Source organism: Pseudorasbora parva, chromosome 10 (genome assembly GCF_024679245.1).
Source record: "Pseudorasbora parva isolate DD20220531a chromosome 10, ASM2467924v1, whole genome shotgun sequence".
Taxonomy (NCBI): Eukaryota; Metazoa; Chordata; class Actinopteri; order Cypriniformes; family Gobionidae; genus Pseudorasbora; species Pseudorasbora parva.
The window spans coordinates 6,206,780-6,224,676 of record NC_090181.1 but is presented as its reverse complement, the minus strand read 5'-3'; the positions used below and the strand labels follow the sequence as shown (position 1 = coordinate 6,224,676).

The 17,897-nt window shown below is 39.4% G+C and overlaps 1 long non-coding RNA gene across 1 annotated transcript; it reads right to left on the bottom strand.

Annotated features, from left to right (window-relative positions):
* Positions 1-16,391: 16,391 nt before the first annotated feature.
* LOC137090525 (uncharacterized) lies at positions 16,392-17,750 on the bottom strand. The gene is made up of 3 exons (XR_010907882.1): positions 17,117-17,750; positions 16,821-16,929; positions 16,392-16,716 (listed from the first exon to the last, which is right to left on the bottom strand). It is a non-coding gene; the product is annotated as an uncharacterized lncRNA (long non-coding RNA).
* Between the last annotated feature and the right edge of the window lie 147 nt (positions 17,751-17,897).

Below are 17,897 nucleotides of genomic sequence, written 5' to 3'. Positions count from 1 at the left end.
GTGTAGTCATGTTGGGACAGGAACAGGCCTTCCCCAAACTGTTCCTACAAAGTTGGGAGCAGGAAGATGTCCAAAATGTCCTGGTATGCTGAGGAATTAAGAGTTCTGTTCTCCTGGACACTGCCAAACCCAGACTCATCAATCGGATTGCCAGACAGAGAAGCATGATTGGTCACTCCAGAGAACACGTCTCTAGAGTCCAGTGGCGGCTGCTTTACTCCACTGCATCCCACGCTTTACACTTGGTGATGTAAAGCTTGGATGAGCTGATTTATGAATTAGGTCTTATTTAATTCTATAAACTATAATACTGATATGCCAACATTGTAGCTATATGATAAATGAAAATAAGCTGATAACATCACAGTTTCTCCAGAACGACTGTACAGCCAAATCTAATTCTGTTGCAATATTATCCTGTTTGACACTGTGAAGCTGCTTTGACACAATCGTGATTGTAAAAGCGCTATATAAATAAAGTTGATTGATTGATTGATTGATGAGCTGCTCAGCCATGAAAACCCATTCCATGAAGCTCTCTATGCACTGTATTTGAGATAATCTGAAGACCACAGAAGTTTGGAGGTCTGTAGATACTGACTCTGCAGAAAGCTGGTGACATCTGCGTACTGTGCGTCTCAGCATGTGCTGATTTTACCCCACTCTGTGGTTTTACGTGGCCTACCACTTTGTTGCTGTTGCTCCCAATTGCTTCCACTTGTGTTATAATATCACTAACAGTTGTGCATGGACTATTTATTAGTGAGGAAATTTCACAAATGTACTTATTGCACAGATGGCAACCTATCACGGTACCACACCTGAGTTCACTGAGCTCCTGAAAGCGACCCATTCTTTCACAAATGTCTGTAGAAGCGTCTGCATGCCTAGGTGGTTGATTTTATTCAGCTGTGGCAATGGAAGTGATTGGAATCCAATGATCTGGAGGGATGTCCTAATACTTTTGGCAATATAGTGTACCTAATATAACTGCCAGATGAGACCAGTGAATGTAAAGAAGCAATTTTAGCTGCACATAGAACACATTTCTTGCTAGTTTTGCATTATTTGATCAGCTCTTCGGATCGGCCTTCATAGAGATCACCGATCATAGAATTATGATATCCTCCGATATATCCTGGAAATACATCTTACTCATTCTTATCTACCAAAAGCTTTCAGTAGCATGCAGTCTCCCTCAAGAATTTCAGAGTAGTCCATTTCCATCACTTTAAAGTTACTGCATCCCCATTGCAGCATAATAGAAAACAAACACATTTTCACTGCACTGGGTAAGGTAAGTAGGGCTCAAGGTCAGATTCCATTTGCCCAGAAAGGAGAAACAGCACATAAATATTGCACAACACATCAAAGTGGGTCCACACCAAAAGAGTTCCCGGAGCTCACTCTCATTCTGTCCATCTATACTAGGTGTAGATGTAACTCTGTCCTTGGAGGGATGGAGAAGAGTGCATGTCACTGTTCCCTCTCAGGAGGCAAATGATATGGGTATCTATGGAGTGTGCATTGTGTTGGTGGAGCACTCTGTCCATCATGGACCCGAGCCAGCAGTTATTAGCACAGGCAGCAGGAGGTCCCAGAAAGGTTCCCACTAAGAGGCAGCCAGTCTGAAGGGGATTTATATTCCATGTTCGGCTCTTCAAGCATGCACACGTGTATAATGAGGAATCATTTCAGTAATAAAATGCAGGATTCATGTGGTACGTGAGAAATGTATACAGTCAAACCCCAAAATGATTCAGACACCATATATAATAGTGGGTTTACTAGTGTGTGCAGGACACTATAGTTCATTAATGTAAGTGAGGATAGTGAAATAAAGTAAACTGTGATATATTACACACAAATTCTTTATACAGTGACTACCAGTAAAATTGATACAAATTTGGGACCAATATTATTCAGTGTTTTTTCTTTAATTGCTAATGTGACCGTTTACTAGCCTGATAAGCCACACATCAAGATGTTTGGTCTGGAAACTCACCACTGACAGGGCTCAGTCCGAGAGGCGGGATAAACGAGTGTCTTACAAACTCCCTCTGCACGCAATTGGATAGCGCTACAACCAACCAGAGAAACGGCTCGGCAAAACTCAGAACACATCTTCACTTCTTAAGAATGACTTCAGTGCCGTTAAAAAACTTAACCCAAAGACGTTTTGAAAGACCGCCGTTCACAAGCTTCTTTTTGTTTACAAGTAGCACGCGGAACCTCCGCAACTCGGCCGTCATTATGTTAAGCCCCGCCCACCGACTCTATACACGATGTGATTGGCCTGACCAGAGTTTGGTTTTACCAGATCGCAAGTTTATGGAGAGTTGCTAGACTACAATCGCGGCAAATTAGATTTGCTGCTGCTAGGGTGCGTCTAGATTTCTAGGCTAACCGTTAACACCATTGACTGAAAAAAATGAAGCATTGCTTGGTCATTGGTTGTCTTAAATTGGTATCATCTAAGTGTGTACTTAAATTTAACAGCTGACAGCTGGTTGATTGGTTGTACTCCATTACATACCTTTTATCAATCAACAAGCTAGGGCGGGAAACTAAGGTGGGAGAACAGCAAACAAAGTACTGTGACAGTTGTTTGTACTGATGTTAATTTACGTCGTGTTGAAGCTTATGTCAATATTGTAGGATATTTAGTATGGACCTTATTTGCTGACATTTACCTTTGTAAAAAATAATTTATAAAACTGTTCATTTTTCCTGTCTGTGAAACCTAATGGACACTTTGTGAACTTGTGGTTGAACGCGAACAAAAGAGATGGATTACAACACCAGGTGAAAGCGGGAATGTGTCTTCCTCGTCTATGTGATCCGATCAACCAAAACGCATCTTAATACCAGGTGTAAAAGGGCCTGAATGGCTGTATTTTCTGTGTGCATTTATGCAAGTATATTTATGTGAAGGGAGTGTGATTCTCAGGTCTAATTTTTTTTCCTTTTCCAGCTCCAGCTCATTACTAGCATGAGATCCCGTTTATTCCCCACCGGCATGGCAAAATCAATTGGCAAGATGTAGAGATGCTGCTGCATGTTAATTTGACATGGATTTTTTTTCTGGGGCCCTGAAATAGAAACAAACGCATCCTGGAATAATATGAGTGTACTTCAGTCTTGACAGGCCTCACACTTTAGTAGGAATCCAGTGTGGAAGCAATCACTCTTTGAGTTTGATTGCTCTGGTTGAGAGAGGTGAACAGTATTGCACTTCAAAAAACCCTCCAAAGCTGCAGACTATTCCCATTCATCAAACCGACCGACATATGGAGATAAAGCTAAATTAATATTCAATATTTTCCATTTTACAATGTAACACCGCTCTGGCAATGTTTTCATGTGAAGCACCAACACATCTCTTAGTTTATCTATACAATAAATGTTCCATATTCATGTCTAACAATACTCCAGCAATGTTTTCCAGTGCAACCTCAAAACATCTTTCAGTGGCCATTGCGAAGGATTCTGTAGGCTTCGGTTCCAGTGTTTTAAATGAGACGTATTAAACGACCCCCCAGAACCAAAAAAAATTAACCTCCCCTGGGGTTTCATTGGAACCGGAATACTAAAAATATAAAATGTTTTAATGCACTTACACAACGCAACATTGTTAGTTATTTGTGCCAATTTTATACATAATGAGTCCCCCCTGGTCTGCCTTTTTTCGATTAAGATTTTACCATTCTTGCAGAGGACTAGAAGAATCGCTCAAACTAAGTGACTTTTTATAGTATCACAGAGGCACAGTACGCAATAGTATGCAAACAGCAACATGTTAAAATAAGTAATATGGCTGAATTCTCAGAATTCTGAATTCAGCATTCATACAGCTGTAGGAGAAAAGCATCCAAGTATGCAAAATCTGCAAGCTTTCCTGGCAGCAGAAGGTTTTTGTTTTTTTGTTTTTTTTAGATTTTCTGTATATTTTATAATGATCTCTTGACATCCAGAGTAGAAATGTCTCTCTTTGCTGTAAACATCACACCTTCATGTGCACAAGAGTCTGAATTTATCACAAATCATAAAGCTCAACTCAATCTGAACATGGCTGAGTTTGACTCAGAACCAAGTACAACTTGTTTAGTCAGACATGGCTTTTGAAGAGTATACTGAGTCCAGTATACCTTTTATTACTATTTAAACTTGCATGACGGGTCTTTGTATGGCTGTTTTGCAGTTATAGGATGGATAATGTTTACCTAAGAGGGGTTAAATTGGCTTTTCAAAATGAGTTCAAGACCCACAATTGCTTTTGAAAGTCCAGCTCCTCATTGGGAGATTATTTATTTACTTTTCTCAGTATTTAACATTTTTACTAAAATCTTTTCATGATTTCCACGCCCATCTGTTCGCCCATGGTTTAATGGTTCCACGCCCATCTGTTCGCCAACGCTGGTTTAAAAACCAGGTGTGTTCGGACACATTGTTGGCGTGTTGCTGTTTGAGGAACTGAAATCAACTGCACCACTGACCAACAAAAACCTGCTCTAAAATCAGCAGCGCAGTATTTTTTGTGTTATTTAAAGGGCGTGTTGGTAATATGCATAGACAGTAAAAGAAATGGACAGAGCTATCCCATTGACTTCAACGGCGGAAAATGAGGCCAATCAGAGGCACTCACTTCCTGATGGCTGAGCGAACTGCGCAGGCTCAGACTGAGCTTGACGACGTAGATGTGACGTGAGCCTCCTGTCTGACAGCTGTAGGTCTTCTAGTAGTTGTGGAAAGTGAAATCTGAATCACGTTGTTTAAATATTTTCTCCCGTTGCTTTTGGTTCACTATCGGCTTCTCCCCATTCTTCCCCCTTGACTTTATCAGACTTAATGTTTCCTTTCCCCCCCGACTGCCTCATTGACAGTAAAAGATTGTTTCTGAGCGTCTCCTCCTGTCTATACGGTAATTTCTCAACTGTGTGAAAGAGTCGCGTTGGTTATGACGCAATCGTTAGCCTATTTTTACAAAAACAGCTTCTGCGGGGCGATAGTGTAAGATACAAGGTAATGGAGCCTTTTATGCATTGTCGTGTTTCTTTAGAAATAAACAATGGACAAATGGAGTCTTTAAACGCCTCTGATGTAAAGTTATTCACTGTCAAAGTGACTCAAAAATGAATGGGAATCAATGGGATGCTAACAGCAGGTGATGGTTTAGTTAGCAATGGCCGCCCCTATGGGTGGAACGCTTTCCGAGTGCTAGATTACCCCTTTGGTAATATGTGCCTATAGGCAGGTGCACACCTGGAGTTTATCCACCATGAAACAAGCACAACTGGCTTTAAAAGGGAATGGCAGATGAGACTCTGATTGGTTTATTGCACATTAGGCCCAACTCACACCCATGACTCATTAAGAGACAACAGACAACCCTTTAGACCATGCATCTGATGCGCCCAACCCTTTTTTATTATTTTTTTAAGTTGTTAAACTAGCAAAAGTGGATTCGGACATGTGCTCTAAGTGCACCTGTGCCATGAGCTTCAGACCATGTTCTCAGATCGTTAAAATAAGGTGCAGTCTTTCATGGGTGCAGTAATATTTCTTATAGCAATAGTTTGTGGATATTTTTTGTAGTGATTTTTACTTTTGCCCACCCAGGGACGCCAATTATGTAGTGATTTTTACTTTTGTCCACCCAAGGACACTAAGTAAGAGAGTGATTGGTACTCACTTCACCGCTGACGTTGTGAATTTTGGATCACACGTCACTTAAGGTGTGACGTGTGATCCAAATTCACAACGTCAGCGGTGACGTGAGTACCAATCACTCTCTTACTTAGTGTCCTTGGGTGGACAAAAGTAAAAATCACTACATATATATATATTTCACGTTTTATGCCTAACCTCTAAATCACCATCTGTTAAATCAGTTACTTTCAGTATAACACATGCTCAAAATACCATCTGTTTACTTTTTTTCCTCAAAATAGAAACCTCTTGGAGAAAAGGTTTTTGCTTCCCTCATCCTCAAATGGTATGCATAATGAAACAATATTTACAAAACCTACCATCGAGAGCCTCTTCCTTGCACTTTACAATTATCAAATATTACATTATTCAGTCAATTCCAAGAAAGTGTATATGATAACACATTAGTTTAAGATTCAATTCTCACTATTAACTAACTAAAAACTACAACTTTTGCCAAAATAAACTCATTACTGCTTATTAATAGTTAGTATGGTAATTGTTATGTTTAGATTAGTTTGGATTAAGGGATGTAGAATATAGTCATGTAGGAAAAGGCGTGTGTGTGTGTGTGTGTGTGTGTGTGTGTGTGTGTGTGTGTGTGTGTGTGTGTGTGTGTGTGTGTGTGTGTCACCCATATATTACAATACACAGAATTTTCTCAATCAAGGGTAAAATTATCCTGAATGTCCTCTACAGATGGATTGCTGTGACTTCCCGGCTCCTGATCCAATCCAATCAAAGCCCATCAAAACTGCAAACTGCAATTTATTACTGAATAGTGTGGGAGAAAAAAAAATGATTGGGTATCTCCTTGGATTTCCTTTTCTACAAGCGTAGTCTTTAAACTAAAAGAGGTAATAACCTATAGGGAAGACTGGGATGATTGTTTATTATTTTTATATGAATAATTATTTTTATATAAATAATAGAAGATTAATAATTTCACACAAGTAATCATGCGATATGGCTGTATATCATATACAGCCATATAGCATGGCTTTGAGTGTGATATTGCATTTTACAAACGTTCGACGACACACAGAAGATAGATAGATAGATAGATAGATAGATAGATAAATACTTTATTCATCCCCAGCAGGGGAAATTCAGGTGTCGAGTAGCATTCCATAAGAAATAGACACAGTAAGTACAAGAATTAAGAACAGATAAAAATAAAAACAAAAACACATTCTGCCCAAGCAATAAATAAATAACGACAAATAATAAATAAATACATAAATTTAGTTAAGAGTTACTATCAATAGTAATAAAGAGCAAATCATCGGCATTCATTGTAAAGTCTTATAGCAGCCGGTACAAAAGATCTCCGGAATCGTTCAGTCCTACAGCACAGAGAGAGAAGCCGATCGCTACGTGTGCTCTTCTGAGCTACCAAAAAGTCATGTAAAGGATGACTGCTGTTGTTGAGGATGGCCTGTGTCATGCTCATCATTCTTCTCTCTCAGAAGTAAACAAGAAACAACAACACATTGTCTTTAAAATCTCTTTTGTGCAGAATTACTTCCTTCCGCCACAGATTAAAATCATGTTGACAGTTAAACAGTTGAGCCCAAGCTTCGTAACTAATTCTAAATTCTGCTTTATAACTAACGAAGAAACGTTGAGTCGCTTCATTGAAGCTTATTGTGTTATGTAGAGTATTATTATTAAAGAGAGATCGACTAAATTAGTGTATTTCCTGCATCTGTTATAGCATTCATTCTTCATTCTTCAAAAGGCAGTTTGAATGTCGGCTTAGGAAAACGATATCTTTGATCTTTGATAACTTCCTTGTTTACAACCTGTCAATCATAAAGACAGGCTTTGCTGCCATCTAGTGGTTTAATAATGTAACTGTCAATGAAGTTGAAATCACAATCACTAACAGACCCTTGCTCAATACTCAAATAAGGCATATTATCTATATAAAATAATATTTATAGAACAATAATATTTAAATCAACATTGAAAGCCATTATAACATTAGGAAATAAACATGCAAACAATGCAGTCAACCTTACAAAATCAATGCTCTAGTAGGCCATACAGGATTTAAAGGGAGAGTTCACCCCAAAGGGAAAATGTTATGTTTATCTACTTACCCCCATGCAGGGCATCCAGGTGATTTTGTTTCTTCAGTCGAACAAAAATGAAGATTTGTAACTCGGTCTGCCAGTTGTAATGCATGTCAATGGAAACAAAATCTATGAGAGTAAAAAAACATGCAGACAAATCCATATTAAACCCTGCGGATCGTGACGACACACTGATGTCATAAGACATGAAACAAACAATCAGTCAGTCTTCAGCGTGCGATCACGTCCGGTGAGTGAGATCAATGTAGGCTACACAATCTGGCGGAGATGCATGCAAGAGATCACTTCCAGCGCTTGCACATACACTACGCCAGATTGTGTACATCGACCTCACTCACCGGAAAATGATCGCTGGGGGTAAGCAGATAAACATAATCACACTTAATTTCCCCCTTAACCCAAATTGATTTGCTCTAGAACAAATAACGGAGTAATAAGACCAAAGATTGCTCGTTTGATATAGCTACCCCAAATTAATTATCTCAGGTTTAACCACTATACATAAAGAAAGAGCCAGCGGCAAACTCCCGAATGACTGGCCGATATGAAGCTGTTCTCTGTGGGTACACAAGCGCTACAGCCGCTGACATACAGCCGCATCTCCTAAAGGTTTTAAACACACCGTAAAACAGGCGCTATGTTTAAAAACAACATACAGCAGCAGTATTTTTTAAAGTACTTAGCAGTACTTATGGTGGATTTGCTCGAGTTGCCAACCGTCCTGTATAATACGGAATTGTCCCCTATTTAAGGCATCAATGAAGCGTTCAGTATGAAAGTCATACAGAACGCAGTTTGTCCCGTATTTTCAGTCATAGCTCTATGCGCTAAATTGAGATTTAATCATTCCTTTGGGACAAATCATTGTCTGGGCGGATGCAAACAGCATGATTATTGTTCATGAGTCCAACATTCAGCCATGCAAAAAAAGCATTTAGGCTACTCGATCTCCCTGAGGGAAGACGTGATTAAAAAAGGGAAGTCGTCCTTCACTATTGTAAGTTAATGCAGTTAAACAGAGAAACAAACATTTTATATTTAAGTAACTTGCGTATTCAAATGTTTAATTGAAAAATATGCATTTTCATTTATTCATACATGGTTGCAACAACATTTAGTTAAAAAAATATATAAGTGCCATTTTTAAAAAAAAATACTGGCTGAAATTTCAAAGACGTGCAGTTATATGCTTTAAAACTATGTATTTTCTTGTGTGTGTGTGTGTGTGTGTGTGTGTGTGTGTGTGTGTGTGTGTGTGTGTGTGTGTGAAAAAAAAAAAAAAAAAAAAAAAAAAACCTTTCAAGTTTATCATTTTGAATAGATGATATTTAATATAGCTACCATGGTGTAGAAAATAATTCTTCAATAATTTGATCATGGAGCCACATTATATGGGACTGAACCACATAGGGCCTTTATAATTACGGTTACAAAAGAAACGTTTATTAAAGGGTTACTTCAATGATTAGCATATGGGTTTCTTTCAGTAGAAACCCTGGAGTATATTCAAATGATTGTGCTCCCCCCTCTCATAGCCCCCTGAGACCAGAGATTTATGCATTTAATTTTTTTGGAAAAATTACTCCGGTGACGCAAATATCGTCGATTTGCGTCATCTTTGGAATCTTTGGCCAGACGCTAAAGACTACAGCCAGCAGAGGGAGCTATTTTGGCATGTTTTCAACTCGAAAATGGGGGATGGGGTCGCACTCACAGCTCAGCTGTCAGATCGCAGCTGCAGGCATTCATGGAAACGGTGCGGCCGGCGGAGCAAAGTGAGTATTTTATCTTCTCAAGTTAATTCCTATGAAAGTTAATCTTCCAAAGGCATGAACTGAAAACGTGGCAGACTGAACACGCGCTGAGAACTACTGCCGTGAGCGTGGACGCGTTTACCTCAGCGCTCATCAAGAGAACTCATCACGATGCGTGTAAAACTCCTGCTGCGTGTGAGCACTTCCTCAGCGGCTAAATCACAATATATTGAACAGACACGTTCAGTTTTTAATTGTAGTGTCTGTTCTATAACTAAACTGATTTTATGAAGATGAATGCGGTGGTGGGAAAGTAAAAGTGATTCAGTAGCGGTGGCTTTGGGAATGGCCTCACAGGGCAGCGAAGCATTCTGGGAATTGTAGTCTTTCATCCCCATGAGACAAAAACACATGTTCTGTCTTTTCTCAGTCTAGAAAGCACCAAATTAAAAAATAATTTCACATTTCTACTACATTAATGACCCAGTTTAAATACAGATTCATCTTCCCAGCGCTGAAGTACCCCTTTCAGAATGGAATGATATTGAGATACATTTAATACTCACAATATGGAAAAGATAGTATTGATACAAAAAAAGATACATTTCTAGTTTCAGCATTATTTGTTGTCGGTGAGACCATTGAAAATGTGTACCAATTTACTCATGGAACCACATTGAGATCCTGTATCTCTGGAAATGAATGGACCTTAAACCAAAAGGAACCAAAAGTAAAAATTGTAAATGGACTGCATTTAAAATGGACTGCATTTATATAGCGCTTTTATCCAAAGCGCTTTACATTTTTGCCTCACATTCACCCATTCATACACCGACGGCGATGTCCGCCATGTAAGGCGCCATCCAGCTCGTCGGGAGCAGCTGGGGTTGGGTGTCTTCCTCATGGACACTTCGACACTTGGTCAGGTGGAACCGGGGATTGAACCACCAACCTTTCGGTTTGTAGACAAACTACATGAACCACTGAGCCACTGCCACCCCAGTAGTTTGAAGAATTGTTTGAAGAATTAGAACTAGTCATCGTCAAATTGAGTTGCAGCCTTGCAAAAAACACAAGCGCTTTTTCCCATTTTTGAATGGTCACCGTTGGCATACAATGCAAGAAAGATTGCTAATGTCAACCAATTTACCCAAAAGATCTACCAATCCCTGTGTCTACCCCCCCCCCCCCCCACACACACACACCCTCAGAAAGAACTGTTACATAAAATATAATTTAATACAATCATTTACTCACCCCTGCAGAATATTCAAACTTCTATCCAATACTCTCAGGTTTTATTGCTGAATGAATTTGTCTTTCAAAGCTAAAACAAATGAGTTTTATTGTTAGAATATGTTAGAATTGGCCTATGTTTTATTTTATTTTTTTAGTATTCAGGCTGTATATTTGCCTGTATATCCATCTGTATGTTGTGCCTTGCCAGTTTTCATATCAGTGACAACTTGAGGAGACATTCAAGCCACACACAGACACAGCTGTGTTTCATTAATTCATTTGGCTCACTCGGGCTACTCATCCGCAGCTGATAGAGATGCATCCGCTGGCAGTCTTTTCCTCAGCCTAGTTTTTTCTCTCCCTCATGAAAGCACTGGAAATTGATGATTCCCAAAGACAACCTCTCACCTGGCAGACAGAGCCAGGAAAATGTGATTCACCTTAACACAACTGTGGGATGAAACCCATTTCCTCGCCCATTTGCGCATGGAAAATGTGCCATAAAATATTCTTGATTGCTATCAGTGGGGCAACATCGCTCACCTTAGTTACAGGAGCAGTCTTTAATGCATCGGATTTCACACTAAGTTTGCCAGGGAATGCCACAACGGCTGATAGAATAATCCGCTCAGTGTCTGAGCCAATTCATCAGATGAAACAACAAAGGTGAAAGAAAATGCACTGCCAAGTGAGCCAGGAGAAAGCTACAATTATTCAAAACCAAACAAAAAAGATAGAGGCTTTCACTAATGCATGTTTGGCACCTCACCAACGGTTCACTCTCCCTGTCTGCTAAAGGATAGCTGTGGTGACATGTACTTTACTACCGAGCATTTGTCTTTGTGAACGCAAATCACTTTTGGGAATATCGCTGTGTAATTCAAGAGAAATGGCAGGTTTATTAGGGGAGGATAAATTACAGTCGCCAAAGTCGAGGCTCTGAACACCATTACGCGAAGAGATGAGGTAAATCAATACAAATGGATATGATTGCACCATTATGAATACAAAACATCCATCTAGAAGTGATTCCTCAACACAATCATGTACTGTATGAGTACTGCTAAATTATTTTAGCAAAATATTTATGTGAAGATCTCCCATGTTACATTTGTAGTTTGCGTTATACAATATCTAAAATCGGTGATGTCATGGAAAATTAATAATTGACTAAATTTGTTTGTGTACCCCTTGAGCAAAAAATATGTTATTGAATGTAAACGTTGCTCTTACAAATACGTGGTGAACAGTGGCCAACACTGGACTGAACATACTTTTTTTTGTCATGATTTAACTCAATACTACTAGACAAGAGGCCTTATTATGCACCTGGTGCATTATGAAGGCAGGTGTTTTTTTGTTTTTTTTTCACCCCAGCGCAGTTCTCATTTTCACGTCCAGCGCCACATTGTTTAAATATGAACTCTCCATCTGTTCACCCATGGGCGTGCTGGTCTGAAAACCAGGTGTGTTCAGGAGCATTGTTGGCACTTTGCTATTTTGAGGACCTGAAACGACTGCGCCATTGACTTTAGACAAGGTTTTTGTTGGTTAATGGTGCAGTCGTTAGGTCTGGCTATCACCAGATCAAGCTCAATTTAAGATTGAACATTGGTCTGGGGAGTCTGCTCTGTATTTTCTACGGCACAAGAGGCATGGTCAACGAGCATTATTTGAATGATTCTGTTGGTTGGATAGTCCTTCAACCAATCACAGCACAAGAGGCGTGATCGACAGGCAGCGACCCATCGCTTCTCTATCCATCATCATGTTAAACCTACCAATAGCACGCCAGGTCGATAAGCCTGTCTGTGATTTGTTCCCGTAAAAGTGTAACAGCAGCAGTAGAAATGAATGTATGGGCTTCCAGAGTTGCGGGGCGAAATCAAATCACCGGCAGATCAGGCTGGGTTTACCCAGTCTAGCAATCATTTTCATTTGCCTCAAAATATTTAAAGCAGTAATATTTAAATATATTAAATGCAGTGTTTTTTTGTTGTGTTCTTTAATGGGCGAGTGCGGAACACGCACACACTCCGCTTATTACACACACGAACACACACACACAGGGCACACAAACATTTTTAAATATTAAAACTAAAAGGGTTTGCAAATTCTTCCATGTAAATAGTGAATCTGCCGTGGTGTGAGCGCAACTGGCATTTAAAGGGAATGGGAGATAAGACTCTGGTTTATTCCACATTATGCCCAAAACACACCCATGACTCATTAAGAGACTATGCACAACCCTTTTGGACCACACACCTGGCAACCCTTTTTTCCGTTGTTAACTACGCCCTAAGTGTGCCAGTGTCATGCGCTTCAGACCATGATTGTTAAAATAGGGCCCTATCTTCCTCAATAATAAATGAGTGTGTTTCAACACAGTTCGGTCCTTTAATCTCTCACCTATATGGCATCAATTGAGTCAGGGTTATTGCAATATCTCAGGGCTTTTCAAATCTTACCCTGGAGGGCCGATGCAGTGCAGAGTTTAGCTCCAACCTTAATCAAGCACACCTCAACATGCTAATCAATGTCTCCAGGATCATTAGAAAATCACAGGTGGGTGTGTTTGATCAGGGTTGGAGCTAAACTCTGCAGTGCATTGGCCCTCCAGGGTAAGATTTGAATAGCCCTGCTATATCGAGTGTTCAAAAAACATTAAATTCATTATTACACATAAGAAGTTGATAATGAAAAAATAACACAACACATTTTATGATTGCATAGACTCTGCTACTTAGACCACACATACATTGCCCGGCAAATAAAACAAAGTCACTGTTTGGATTTAACTAGGCAAACACTTGATCCTATGACTGTTTTGAGAATACAAGAGTCCAGCACTCTTTAAAGTCTCCTCCAGCACATCCCAAAGACTTTCAATGAGTTTAAGATCTGGACTCCAGTTTTCCAAGATGTGCCAATTCATGTGTGCAAATGATTCTTCATGTTCTCTCCCAACAATTTCAATGACTGCAATAATGATCCACTCATTGACTCTTAAGCATTTGTCTGTTTAAATCCAAACAGCACTTTTCTTTTGCTTGGCAGTTTATATCAACTTTTCTAAACATAAAGGCTTTTACACATGTGCAACTTTGGAGATCTTGGGAATCTTTTTAAATCCTCAGTCATTATTCTTAAAATGTAATAATAATGAACGTCCTATTGGTAAGCCCCTCCCATTGATCGCAGTTCAGCCAATGGCAGTTGAGTATCAGTTGCACAGGTACTAGAACTTAGACATCTTTAGGTTTCAGCGCCATAGAGAAGCAATGGAAGTTCCAAAGCTTTTTTTTTTTTACAATCGTTTTGATGGTGTTTATGCTACAAAAATGGTAAAATGATGAGTCTGGGGTACTGCAACACTGATTCCAGGTACCCTGAGAGGATCATACGCTCAATAATTCACGATTAAAGTTAGAGAATCCATGCTAACCTACACATCTAAGTAGCTAACTGTTCTCATGTCATATAACAGTGTAAAAAATGAAGGTCTATATTTCAGTGCATCTCCGTATTAAACTGGTTATATGTAAATGTATTTAATCTTACCCTGCAGCAAATGAACAGTGTTGATCCTGGATGTTGTCATCTGCGATCACGACGACCGTAACATCTCTCACTTTAATTATGATCTATAAACGCTTCCAAATTAATCTTGTTACTCACCATATTCATTTTAAAATATTTTATTTATCCCTCCATGGCATATTTAAGTCCCACTTGAATGCTCTTTGACGAGAGGTGGTCCTTCTGTGTCCAAAAACATTTTGGGACAAGGTTTTCACACTGACAGCTGTGAAACATTGTAAGAAAATTAGCAACTCTGTTTGTCTGCCTGAGTGAGCAACATTATCAAAGGGGACAGGGCTTACCGATAGGTCAATTGTAGGAACTTTTGCGAGAGTTTGCCTCAGAAAACTCGGGTTGTTTTCTATGTCTGCGGGTTGAAGCGACTATTATGTGATATATAGACCCATGAGTGCGAAGTTTAGCAGGCAACCTTGACAAAATAACACACATTTTACCCCCCAAACGTCATTTTTCCCCTGGAGAACCCTCAGAGAAGCTATTGTTTAGGGCTAGTAGTTGGCGGGTTTTGTTGTAAAAACTTGGCAACCCTGCCTGCACACGCGCTGGAATAAACGATCTTTGCCGGTGTTGTAAAAAAAAAATAATAATATAATGATACACAGAGTACTTACCCAACATGATCATCATTTCTGAGAGAAATAGTGAAGGTGAATGCATATACAAACAAGCTCTCCGTTTAGGATTTGAGCAAATATAATCCAAGCCCCTTTGATGACGGATGATTACGTTACTGTTGATCATCTGTCCGTCATCGTCTAAAGCCCGCCCTGATGATTTCATTGGTCCGAACAGTTTCTGTTCGGGGATAATTACTCCTCTATAGAGCAAGGCCAGACCGAACTGCCCGACCTAAAAATGTTGTGGGCGGGGCTAAGTTCGGCTGGCATCCAGGCTATCAGAACACAGTCCAGTAGTTCAATTCAGCTGTTTATCAGTATTTGGTGAATGTCGTTTTTTTAAATGGAAAATTCTTTAGAAATGAAACCCACATGGAACATTTAAAGGTTACATCTTTGAAATTTTTTATATGATGGAATTCAATTATCATCAAAGCTCAACATAAAAAGGTGAAAGTAAAAACAACATTGATGTGTGTGTGTGTGTGTGTGTGTGTGTGTGTGTGTGTGTGTGTGTGTGTGTGTGTGTGTGTGTGTGTGTGTGTGTGTGTGTGTGTGTGTGTGTGTGTGTGTCCTCTTACAAAGGTTCTGAATTACAACGCAAAACAAAACAGTACCAACAATATCACAAAGATCCAAACTCAAGAGGGATAAAAAGGTGACAAAGATGTAAGGGGGCCTGGGGGCAACTCTGGCTTCAACCCTGAACAAGCACACCTGAAAAATCTTCACACTTCAACTTCAGCTGACAACATCACTGCATGAAAAGTGGGATTTTCGTCCCCGTAAACGGCCGGAAATCTCCCTGATTTTCGACAATTAACGTCAGTTTACAGCCTGTGAACGTCGCATTCGTCTGTGCCACATATTGACGGAAACGAACCATGACGTATGTGGAGCTTGCGGAGGCATGCTGGCGCCGGCGCTAATGGCTGTAATTAGCATATGAATAGCAGCTCTGGGCGGTGCCTTGCCGGAATGGCTTGAATTTCCTCACTCAGTATTGGTTGAAACTACTACATTGAAACAAGAAATATCACTCGTGATTGGTTGGCAGATCTGTTACTATTGGTCAACCTGGGTAATAAATTAATAAATTTAAACCCCCAAATTATAATAATTTTACACATATATATATATATAAAATTATGATTTGCATATTTTTTAATTGTACATATTCATGTGATATGCTATTATGTGTTATATTCATGTCATTGTTATCCTATGGACTACGCTATTATAACCATCAAGGACATTCATTTATTGAGGAAAGGAAAATATGCCAGGGACGTGCAGTTTATTCAAAGAAAGAGCTTTATTAGAACAAACACACAACCAAATGCAAAACGTTTGAGATCTGCCCACACAACAATAGGAAGCTCACGAGAATCCCAAAATCCTACAGCACCATGAAGTCTCTGTTTTCCGCTTCAGAGCTGTAGGTAACTAGCGCCATTCTGTCTGATTTCAGTCCATTTTTCAGACGTCTGTCGTGCGTTGCCCTGTTCTTTGGAATCGCCTCTAATCTCGATTGCAGCGTGGCACAGAGCTCGGCGAGCTCCTGGCTGGTCAAAGAGTCCATCCAGACACCGCGCGAACGATGCCGTCTTCCTCATCAGACATCAGGTCTATGGTAGCGCACTTCCAAAGGCCCACCTCATCCTCAGCTAACACACTCTTTCTTGCTTGTAGCAGCTGTAAAAACAACAAAGACAATCAGTATTGCGCGATGTACTGCGTAAAATGCACCTGAAAATAGTCACACTGACCAAAAACGGATCTAATCTAATAAATCTTACCCTCTTTCTTCTCAATCGACTCCGAGCTGAACTCTTCACAGCTTCTGCGTGCGATGCAAGAACTGGATGTTTGTACCTCCTGCGTACTGTCTCTATGTCTTACATGCAGCTGGAAAACAATTAAATGAGTGTTATGACGAAGTTGTGAAGACGGCATACTGCTTCCTGTAAAATGACCAGAAAAAGAAAACACTTTTATAAAGCAACTTACATTTGTTCTTTTACAAGGCTAATTTCAGCTTGTGCTACTTAAAAAGCTTTGCTTTAGGTTACTTTAGCTTAGATAACAGTCTTACCGCAATCTTAGGACTGGTCTTCTCTTAGGCAATCGTCTTCTCTTCTTAAAGTTAGTATCTTCCACACAGTTTTTCGACTCCAAAGCAAGCAACCTATCATCTATGGACAGCAACCTGGAGATTACTAAAGTTAACTGCTCGTTAAAATCGGCAGCAAACTGAGCAAGCTGACGAGATAGCCCACTGATTGCATTCAGCTGTTTCTTCCCGCCGGTGTTACGGATCAACTGGGGATCATGTTATCTGGGGACGGGCGCGTGCACGCAGCTAGTTTTACCTGGATTTACAGCAGATGTTAGACGAGGACAGATTCGTCACAGCGGATTTTCCACTGAACAGATTTAAAACGCTTTCCACATTATTGGTAAATGTTTGCATAATATCAGGCTCTGTGTTTTCCTCTGTCGCTGCTTTGCTGTATGTTTCAAACGCAGTTTAAGGGAATTTTTTAATGTGGTTTCATTTCACAACACAGACCACGCCCACATTTTGTTACATTCTTTTCGATGAAAGTCGTATCCAATGACAATTACATTCAATAAATTACATTGTGTCGTATTAGTATCGGAATTTTTATTTTATTTTTAATAACTATTGTTTTTGTAATTTGCTTAGGGTATTTTTTAAATTATATATATATATATATATATATATATATATATATATATATATATATATATATATATATATATATATATATATATATCCTAACTAAAATAACTCATAGCCTGTCATATTACCTTTCTCATATTAGCCTATTATATTCTATTATAATCTATTA